Source organism: Mustela nigripes, chromosome 1 (genome assembly GCF_022355385.1).
Source record: "Mustela nigripes isolate SB6536 chromosome 1, MUSNIG.SB6536, whole genome shotgun sequence".
In the NCBI taxonomy this organism is placed as follows: domain Eukaryota; kingdom Metazoa; phylum Chordata; class Mammalia; order Carnivora; family Mustelidae; genus Mustela; species Mustela nigripes.
In genome coordinates this window covers 250489303-250499616 of record NC_081557.1, presented here as the reverse complement: position 1 = coordinate 250499616, position 10314 = coordinate 250489303, and the positions used below count along the sequence as shown (strand labels likewise).

Genomic DNA, 10314 nt, shown 5'->3' with positions numbered 1-10314 from the left:
ACTCTTACGTTGAAACCTGGTAATGGGTTGTGATAATGTAATTTATTATTATTATTCTGGTCTTTACTTCAAAAGATCTTCAGATCATCTGGTTATAGTCTATTAAAAATTTTGAATAGGAGTTAGGTGAATTGACCAAAGTAGGTCATCCATTTTGGTAAGAAATTTTCCATCTGTGTATTTAGTTCAGTATTATGCTATGCCTGGAAGCTTCATTTATTCTAAAAGTAAGAAGCCAAAATAATATAAAAAGATAGTCTGGAAAAAAATACATTTTAGAAAGGTGAAAAAATCTTTGAAACTAGAGAATCCTTTGTAGACCAATTGAAAATTAGAGTAGCATGGAGAAATGCTACATAATAGACTTGTATTAAGAGTTTCAGTCATTTAATTTAAGTTGGCAGACATTTTTAAGCATTGTTGGGTGTCAGACTCTGGAAATTAAAAAAAGGAAATTCTTTGTGAGAAAGTTAAATACCTCGGAGGAGAAATGATAGATGGAGAGAGAGCAATAGAAATCGGTGAAGATTTCAGGTTTCTGGTGTCAAGACTGGATCAACAATGGCTCCACTATAGACAATAAACACAAAGACATACATATTTGGAAGGGAATTGAGTTCAGGTTTGGAAATGGTAATCCTACCTTAGGTATCCAGTACAGAGATTTGGAAATTCAAGACAGAAATGAGATCACTAATATTGGTTCTGGAGTCATCAACATGGCAGTTAAAATAAGTAGGAGAGAATGTAAATACCTAGGAATTAGAAGAGAAAGACAGAAAGAATGTGTAAATACTAACTTTTGGAAGAAAGCATTGTTTAAACACAGAAAAAAAATGATGAGAAAACCAAGGAGAATGGTGTCATGAAAGTTTAAAGAAATAGCTTCAGAGAGGAAAGGTCAAGGACTTCAAGTTTAAAGAGAGGTCAGCTAAGAAAAGGATGGGAGAAAATATCTGTTACATTTATCAATTAGTTAATTATTGGCGTTGACAGTTCAGATTTGGAATTATAGTAAGTCTGTCGCACTGTGGTTACTCTCCAACATAGGATGTTAATCACTACTGTGGTTTTCTGTGGAAGTAAGCCCAGTTTGTTTCTGTGTCCAAAATAAACAACAGAATGTTTTATATTGGAAATAAAACAGAAAACACTTTCTAACCATTTTGTAAAACTGCTGGGTTAGTATTTAAAATAATGTGAAGTTTTTCTGATAATGCCACTTCAACGTAATCTTTGGAATGATATTTCAGTTTTTTCTACCTGTCCTTATTCTTCTTACCTATCAAATAGTTTATGATATCTGTTCTTTCTGTTTTCCAAGTGTTAAAATGATTTTTTTTTTAACTCATAAAGCAACTAGAGAATAGCTTTTAAGGGACAACTAAAATAATGTGCAATCCTGGTGGATAAAACCAAGAGTGATCATTTCAGGACACAGTAAAAGAACTCATCAATTCTCTTTGAAAGTCAAAGACTGACAATTGCCATGAGAAAAATATCTGAAAACAGAAATATACACAATATACAATGTACTCATTTACAAAGCAGATTACAGGTATGAAATCTGGTACTGTAAGCAGTATTTTTGGCAGAAAATATATGTGGAAACCATGTTCACTTTATAGTGCACACTTGTTCCTTGGAGTTTTGTATCAATTCTGACACCTGGCTGAGGGCTAATTATTACTTAGTGAATGAAATGGATGATCTATAAACTGTCCAAAGAGAATATAGAAAAATCTATCTGCTCTGAGATAATCACAATTAACCATATTATGTTCTTTACCCTATTTATAACAGTTCTCCTGTAATGCCTAGGACTCCGAGGTCACTCCTCATTCCCGGTATTCTCACCCCCTAAAACCCCTCCCTCCCTCCTTCCTCTCTTCCTTCCCACCTTCCTTCCGTTCCTTTCCTTCCCTCCCCTTCCTGCCCTGCCCTTCCTCTATCTCTCTAGTTAATTAGTTAAGCTATCCCAACGCCCCCTTCTCCTGATTTTAACAAACCATTCTTTTTTTTTTTTTTTAAGATTTTATTTATTTATTTGACAGACAGAGATCACAAGCAGGCAGAGGCAGGCAGAGAGAGAGGAGGAAGCAGGGTCCCCGCTGAGCAGAGAGCTCGACGCAGGGCTCGATTCCAGGACCCCGGGATCATGATCTGAGCCGAAGGCAGAGGCTCCAACCCACTGAGCCACCCAGGTGCCCCTTAACAAACCATTCTAATGACATCTTTAACCCAGGTGATTTTTCATCAAAGCATCCTATGTATACTTGAAAATTTTCTTTACTTTATTATTCTAACTGAAATATGGCTCTTCTTTGAGGACATAACTTCCCATGCAACCCTTTACAGGAATGGACATTTGGCATTCTCAACATCTTATTCTACTGGCTGCCACTACTAGTTCTAATATTTAAAACATTCTTCCTCTCTCTCTCTCTTTTTTTTTTTTTCCCTAAAATGCCCCATGTTTGAATCTTATATCATCAACTATTCCACTCTTTACCCATGAGTATAAAGACTAATCATCTATTTTCACCTACGTCATTCTTCTCATCTCTAGCCCTCACTTTCCCTTTCTCTAATGCTATGTGTTATTCCTTTATTCTTCCTCAGCCCCTCATTCCTGGTCAAGAGCTGTATCTAGGTCTTTAATTAATATCAATGATTCAGTAGCCACATTTACTAGTGGTTTATTATGGGTATATGAACTTTCTAATCACAGAAATTTTTACTGGGTGGCACTTCCCTAAACCATCTTATTCCCTATAACCATATCATCCCCATACCTAAAATTCCGAGGCCCAACTCTCCAGTTACTAAATTGTTTCTCTCTTATTTCTTCTAGCAACATGATTTCTATGACATAAATCAAATATTTCATTATAACATACAACATATCCTCATTTCCTTGATGACCTATGATTTATCACTATAATCATGTCCTTGCAAGCACCATCAAATTACTCTTCTCTAGGATGGTCCGTCTCAGTTGGCAGAATTAAAAGACAAATGCAGAATTCTAGCAGGACTTGTGCAGCTGAACATGACTGGATAGCAAACAAATTTATGTGGAATGGCTTCACATTATAATCATGACCGTTAACTTCAAGTGGATCCTTTAAGCTTCTTGGGAAGTATTTTATATTTTCCAAATCTTTTCAGTCTGCCACTTCCTGAGATGACTATTTTATAACTTTTCTTTCCCTTGTCTTTCCTTTTCTCATGTTAATAGGAATGACTGTTCATGTTTCCAGATGATGTCACCCCTCTATTTATGCACGGTTTCCTCTCACCTAATCAAAGACATTGCTCCAGTGCTTCTCATCTTTACATCTCAAGAATAATGAATATTGCTATCAGTATACAAAACTGAAATAAAAAAAAACACAAAAAAACTGCCTCAAAAAAAAATATATATATATATAAAACCAGCAATAGATAAAGCCTTTCTTGACTTTATTTCTCTGTTCGCTTTTAAAACTTTGCACTCTTTAAAAATGTTTATTACTCTCTCCCAGTTCTGCCCCTTTCATTCTTTAATATATGAAATCAGTTCTGGTTATTAGAATTTTTGAAATTTTAATATAATTTTAATTTTAATATATGCAATCAGTTCTGGCTACCACCATTTCTAGTAACTGTTCTTTTTTTTTTAAGATTTTATTTATTTATTTGACACAGAGAGAGATCACAAGTTGTCAGAGAGGCAGGCAGAGACAGAGGGGGAAGCAGGCTCCCTGCTGAGCAGAGAGCCTGATGTGGGGCTCTATCCCAGGACCCTGGGATCATGACCTGAGCTGAAGGCAGAGGCTTTAGCCCACTGAGCCACCCAGGCGCCCCAGTAACTGTTCTTCTCATACTTGCTCACTACATTTCTAAATACAATGGTCAATTTGTAATCCTAATGTTTCCTAACCTATTACCAACTTCTGATACAGTTTATCAAGCAGAAGATTTGCATTATTTGGTGTCTGGATCAAAACACTCTGTTTCTTTTCCTACTTCACCCACTTCTCTTTCTCACTTTCTATCGAAGGTTGCTCCTTATGTCTTAGTCATCAACACTTTGTATTGTTCCAGTAGTCAGTCCTTGAAAAACTGATCTTTATTTTTATTAATCACTTAATTGTTAAGATGTAGACTAATGGCTTTAAATATCATAGATGTGATGACAAGTCCTATATTCTACAGACTAGACATCTCCTATGCATGAGTAATTGGCAAGTCAAAGTTAGCAGGCTGAGAAGAACTCCTGATCTTCCTCCTTATTCATCTGTCCACATTTTAGTGAAAATTAAATTAATTGAGCAACATTTCCCTAAACCTTCTTATTTCCAGTAACTACATTATCTCCATATCCTCAGTTTCAAATGTTCGATTCTCCGTTAGCTATGTTGTTGCTCTCTTTTTCCTTCTAGTGACAAGACTTGTATGACATAAAACTCATGAAACAAAGAAAACTTTATTGTAGCCCACAGCACATCTTCATTTTCTTGCGAACAGCCACTTTCAGTAGTTCTGGCCAAGTAGCTTCGTATTACCTTGATTCCTGCTTCCTTTATTTTTGTCACTGTTCATATTCAAACAAGTGGTTAATCATGTTGGCTCTATTTTCAAAATGTGCCCAGAATCAGGAAAATTTTAGTTACATCTCCTGCTACTATCATGAGTAAAGCTATAAAGTGTCTTAACTGCATTGTTGTAATATCCTCTTAGTCTTCATTCTAATATTATTCCTTCCTATCCTAGCCCTCATTCTATAAACAACACAGTAATTAAAATGATCCTGCTGAGCCTAAAGTAACTTATGACCCTCTGCACTTCATCTTCCAGTGGATTCTGTCACATACACTTGTAAGAACCTATGTGACTGCAAGTTCTTCTTGTTATTGACTCTTTATCTCCATCTTCTACTATTCGCTTTCTTCACGTATTTTCCTCCAGCAACGCTGAACTATTTGCTGTTTTATGGACATATGTAAATACCTGTTTTAGAGGTTTTGAACCTGCCATATATCTTCCTGGAATACCATTTTCCTAGATACCCACAATGATTCTTGCTTCATCTAACTCCACTTTGCTCAAATGTCATCTCATCAAGAAGCATTTTCTAACCATCCCCCTTTAAAATATCAGCTTTTCTCTTTTTTCCCATACCCACATTTTATACTCTCTTATTCTCCATGTCATCTGATACATTAGATGCTTTACTCGTTTGTTTATTTTTGTTTCTATCCCAACCTCAGAATATAACCCTCCTTGGAGGAAGAAGTTTTTTTTGTTGTTGTTTTTTTTTCTCTTCATTTAGAATAATACCTCATATATAAAAGGTTCTCAGTATATCAAATTTATAAATAACATAAGTATAAATATTTGATAAGAGAAACAGAAAGCTATATAACAACATTTCAAATTGAGTTTTAAAGCAGCACGGGAGAAATCCTTGTCCCTTAGGTTTATCCCTTGATTCATCCGTTTTCCCTCAAAAAAGGATAAACTTCTTTATGCTTCAGAATCCTAAACTGTGTTCATAGAAAAAATAAAATTTCTCCCAAATACATTATTAATGAATAGTGAGTTTGCAAATAATACAAAATAATATATTATCTCCTTCACCTTCAGGCCCTTACCAGGTTAGCTTTAGGTTTCATTAAAAAAGATATTTGTTATTAACAAGCACAATGAGTACAGATGTTTGCTAAAAAGCTTTACTTCCATTATCATATAAATCCATAAATCCAAGTAACAGTCACTTAATCAAGGATTTATTAGACATTGTTTTTGAAGATGCTTTGGCAGATAAGGATAATATAAATTACATGTTTTATAATACTTAGTTTATTTAGTACATTGATATTTTAATGAACTCAAATAAAAGGAATATATAACTTATGTTATATATTAGCATATATATGTTATATGTTTACTTCTGATTAAAATTTTGGCTACTTTAGAATATATAAGCTAAAGTATTATTTTATATTGTTTCATTTTTTATTGTTATTTTTCTGGTTAAAATATATTATATGACTTAAATGTGTTCAGAATGGTCCCTTTGACTTTCATGGCTTCATTTCTTCTTAAAATTTTTAACTTTTAAACTTTCCCCTGAACTTTCACTATTGCTGAGTAACAAGAATCAAATTGAAAAAAAAAGCTCTGTGGGGGTGCCTGGGTGGCTTAGTGGGTTAAAGCCCCTGCCTTCAGCCCAGGTCATGATCCCAGGGTCCTGGGTTTGAGGCCCACATCAGTCTCTCTGCTCAGCAGGGAGTCTGCATCCACACACACCCCCCCCCCGCCCCGCCTGCCTCTCTGCCTACTTGTGATCTCTGCTTGTCAAATAAATAACAAAATCTTAAAAAACAAAAACAAAAACAACTCTTTGTATTTAAGCCTATTTATCTACACATACATACATATATAATCACATACATAATTATAAGTGCTACAAGTCAACATTAGATGTGAGCTTTTTGAACTAAGATGGAAGATGTATGCTCCTTTTAAGAAGGAATATATATAACTTATTGTTATACTATTGATTTGAGATTCATTTTATCCTTTTCATTAGTATTTACTTAGATTCTTCATGGTTCCAAGTTCTTGCTTTGTTCAATTAATCCTTATATGAATTTACAACTAATTTCCTAAAAGATACAGAAATGTATTTAAAGATAAGAAACTTTTATTTATTATAATCTCTATGTCTTCAAAGTAGTGGAAATAAGGGAAGGATCCTGTATACTAATGAGGACATGAAAAGACAATTTAATAAAATTAAGATAGACATCTTTGTGTAGTAATAATTCTGTGACCTATCCTTTCTAAAAAAGTCATAACACTATCTCTAATTTCCAATATTCTTGCTTTCTAAATCATTAATTGTGTTTAATTTTTTCTCTTTCCAGGTTTTTTTTTTTTTACTAATAACTAGAAAAATAAATGGCCAAAAGCCTGACATCATAATAGTTATAATTATAGCCAATTACTTTGGTGAGATAATGAATATTAAGATAGCTGAAATAAAGTAAAATAATCCAGTCACAATTTTTTATGTGATATCTTTGTTGAAATAAATAGCAACCATTTCTCTCAATAGAATTCATTTCACTATATGTGGAGTTATATATGAATATATTTATATGCATCTATGCATGCATGTGTCTTATAATTTTCTTCATTTTTACTTAGCTTATTCTTTCAGGTTTGCTATGGAAAGTCCCTCCTTCTGTTTACTTTGGATAATTGGTGGTGATACTGGTTAATTCATCAGAAATGGAGCATCACAAAAATAATATTTCTATAGTGTAATCCTTCTGAAACTGACCCATCAACAAGAGCAACTTAAATTCATTTCAGAAGCAAATGTCACCTCCATTTACATTCAATATACTGAACAGATAAAAAAAAGCCCTTCCAGTTGGGTTGATGCTGAGGCATGCTAAAGTTTGAGAAATAATACTTTATGTAACACAAAAAAAGTGCTCATCCAGAGAACCTGTTTCCTCCTTCTATAGCTCTGTCCTCCCCTAAGGTACCAACCTCATCTATATAGTAAAAGCATTCCAGCCCTTATGACTAGGAAAGCAAAAGTAGACATCAAACCACCTACTTGCATTGAAGACGCACAGAAGTTGTAACTTCCAATTCTATCCAATTCCTATTGTAATAACTTAGTCATAAATCCTCAACTGGTGAAAAATAAGTTAGAAAACAGGTCAGATGGGTAATGTGTGCCAGTGTTAGAAGTTTCAGGAAACTCTATAACCACAACAAAGAATGGGAGAATAGCAATACTTGTCACAGTAAGTTACAATAAATTCTTCTGTTTTTATTTTTATTTTGTATTTTTTAACATTTTATTTATTTGAGAGAGAGAGCACAAGCAGGGGGAAGGGCAGAGGAAGAGGGAGAAGCAGACTCCCCACTTAGCAGATTTTCCTGGGCAATTTGTGTTACTTACCTACTTCTGGACTCTTCAGTGAGAGAGAAGGAGAAAAGATCTCTCATGGCTGAGCCACTAAATTTTTCTTTCATTTTGAAAGCAACTTAGGCTGTTCTTGAAATAATGCACTGGTTCAAGAAAAAGAAATGAATATAAATGGCCAGAAAAATAAAAAAAATTTAAAAAGTACTCTGAATAAATACACTTTAGATTCAGTTATCAGGATTGACTTTAAGAAGGATACCACAGAATTGGACCACCAGAACGTAACCGCCTCTTCTGCAATCATAAAATTACCTGTCTATTGAAAAATTGTTACTACAACTTCTAGTTTCAGATCCATGAGCAGGTGCTATAATCAGGAAGTATTCATGGTCAAGAAGCTTTTACTATCAAGAAGTTTGTATTGAAAAATCAAATATCTTCATGTTGGACTTACTAGCAGAAACTTACTAATTAGCAGGGTGTAGCCTCTTTAACATTGCAGGGAGTTTGGGAAGAATATTGAGCACTGATAAACTCAATCTCTTGTAGAGGGTGTGTGTGTGTTGCTTTTACAACAGTTTTTTAGACCTTTCCTTAGAAAGGTCACTAAACTCTACAAAACTTAGAGATAACAAGTTTGCTTAAAGTAACAAAGTTAACAGTGGAGTAGGTGATTATTGCATATGAATAATTAAGATGAGTGACTGAAATAATCAACAGGAGGGAGGAAATGTGAATACTGTTAGAAGGTATCTGTACTATACACAAAATAGTATGCATTATTTGAAGATGAATTTAGGTTCGTTAAAAGTGTGTATTAGAGAATCTTAATATCTAAAATAAATGCCCAATACCACTTTTATCAACATGAGAGAACATAATCTGTTTTATTTCAATTATTTTAAATGTATTAAGACTTGTTTTATGGCTCAGTGTACAGTATATCTCGCTGACCACTCTTCCTTCACAAAGAATTATATTCTACAATTGTTGTTTGTTCTGGTCTCTACTAATTAATTTGAATTAGTTGTCAGTCTTCTTGAAATTTTCTATGTATTTACTCAGTTTTCTATTTCGTCTATGAAATAGTGAACTCTCCTGTCCTTGTATTTCTGACTCTGTTCTTTCAGTTGCTAGTTTATATTTCATATATGATTCTAAGTTTTGATATTATGTTCATCTATATTTAGGTTTATAACATCTATTTTTGCTCTTGCTGACTTGATTTTACTATGGTGATTACTGTGAAATACCTTTCTAATCTCTGGAATATTGCAAACACTGAAGGCTACTGTGTCTGCTATTAATATAATTGTCCAGATTTCTTATGATTTGTATTTTCATAGAAATCTCCTTTTCAATATTTTTACTTTTAATTTACATATATATTATTTAAAATGTTTATCTCTTCTTAATTACAGTCTTTTAAAATTTAATTGAAGGATTTAGTCCATCTATATTTAATATCATTTTTATATAATTGGAATTAAGTGTTCTACTTTGCTGTGTTTTCTCTTTGTATCAGTTTTGTTTTTCCTTTATTTACTTTGACTGTTAATTTTATGTGTCCACTGGACCATGGGATGCTTAGATATTTGGTCAAACATTATTCTGGCTGTTTCTGGGAGGAAGTTTTTGGATGAGATTAAAATTTAAATGGGCAGGTGACATTCAGTAGCCATCCCGGGCGACGGACCTTCCAGCTTGGAACCATGGCCCAGTTTGTTCGTAACCTGGCGGAGAAGGCCCCCGCGCTGGTGAACACTGCTGTGACTTACTCAAAGCCTCGATTGGCTACATTTTGGCACTATGCCAAAGTTGAGCTGGTTCCTCCAACCCCTGCTGAGATCCCTACAGCTATTCAAGCTTGAAAAAAATAGTCAAGAGTGCTCAAACTGGTAGCTTCAAACAGCTCACAGTTAAGGAAGCTCTGCTGAATGGTTTGGTGGCCACCGAGGTGTGGATGTGGTTTTATGTCCATGAGATCAGAGGCAAGCATGGCATCATTGGCTATAATGTTTGAAGACCAATCTTTAACATCTGTTTATATGTGGCTTATTATGTGAGGGTTCTTGGACCATGTGTGATCAGACTGGTACTTGAATAAAAGAAGATAATGTGTCAAAAAAAAATTTAAATGGGCAAAGCAGATTGTTCTGCGCAGTGTGCAGGGGCCTCATCCCATCATGTGGAGCCCTGAATAGAACAAAAAGTTGAACTTCCCCCCAAAAAACTTTATTCCACTAAGTAAAATGAGGTGTTTATTTTTTTTTTTTTTTCTTAACATATGTTATTTGTTTCAAGGGTACAGGTCTGTGATTTTTTTTTTCCTGCCTTTGGACTCAGAATGATACATGTGTTCTATAGGTACAGGT

At 34.2% G+C, this 10314-nt stretch overlaps 1 pseudogene; it reads left to right on the top strand.

Annotated features, from left to right (window-relative positions):
* The first annotated feature begins 9622 nt into the window (after positions 1-9622).
* LOC132015732 (ATP synthase subunit g, mitochondrial-like) lies at positions 9623-10071 on the top strand (annotated as a pseudogene).
* The last annotated feature ends 243 nt before the right edge of the window (positions 10072-10314 follow it).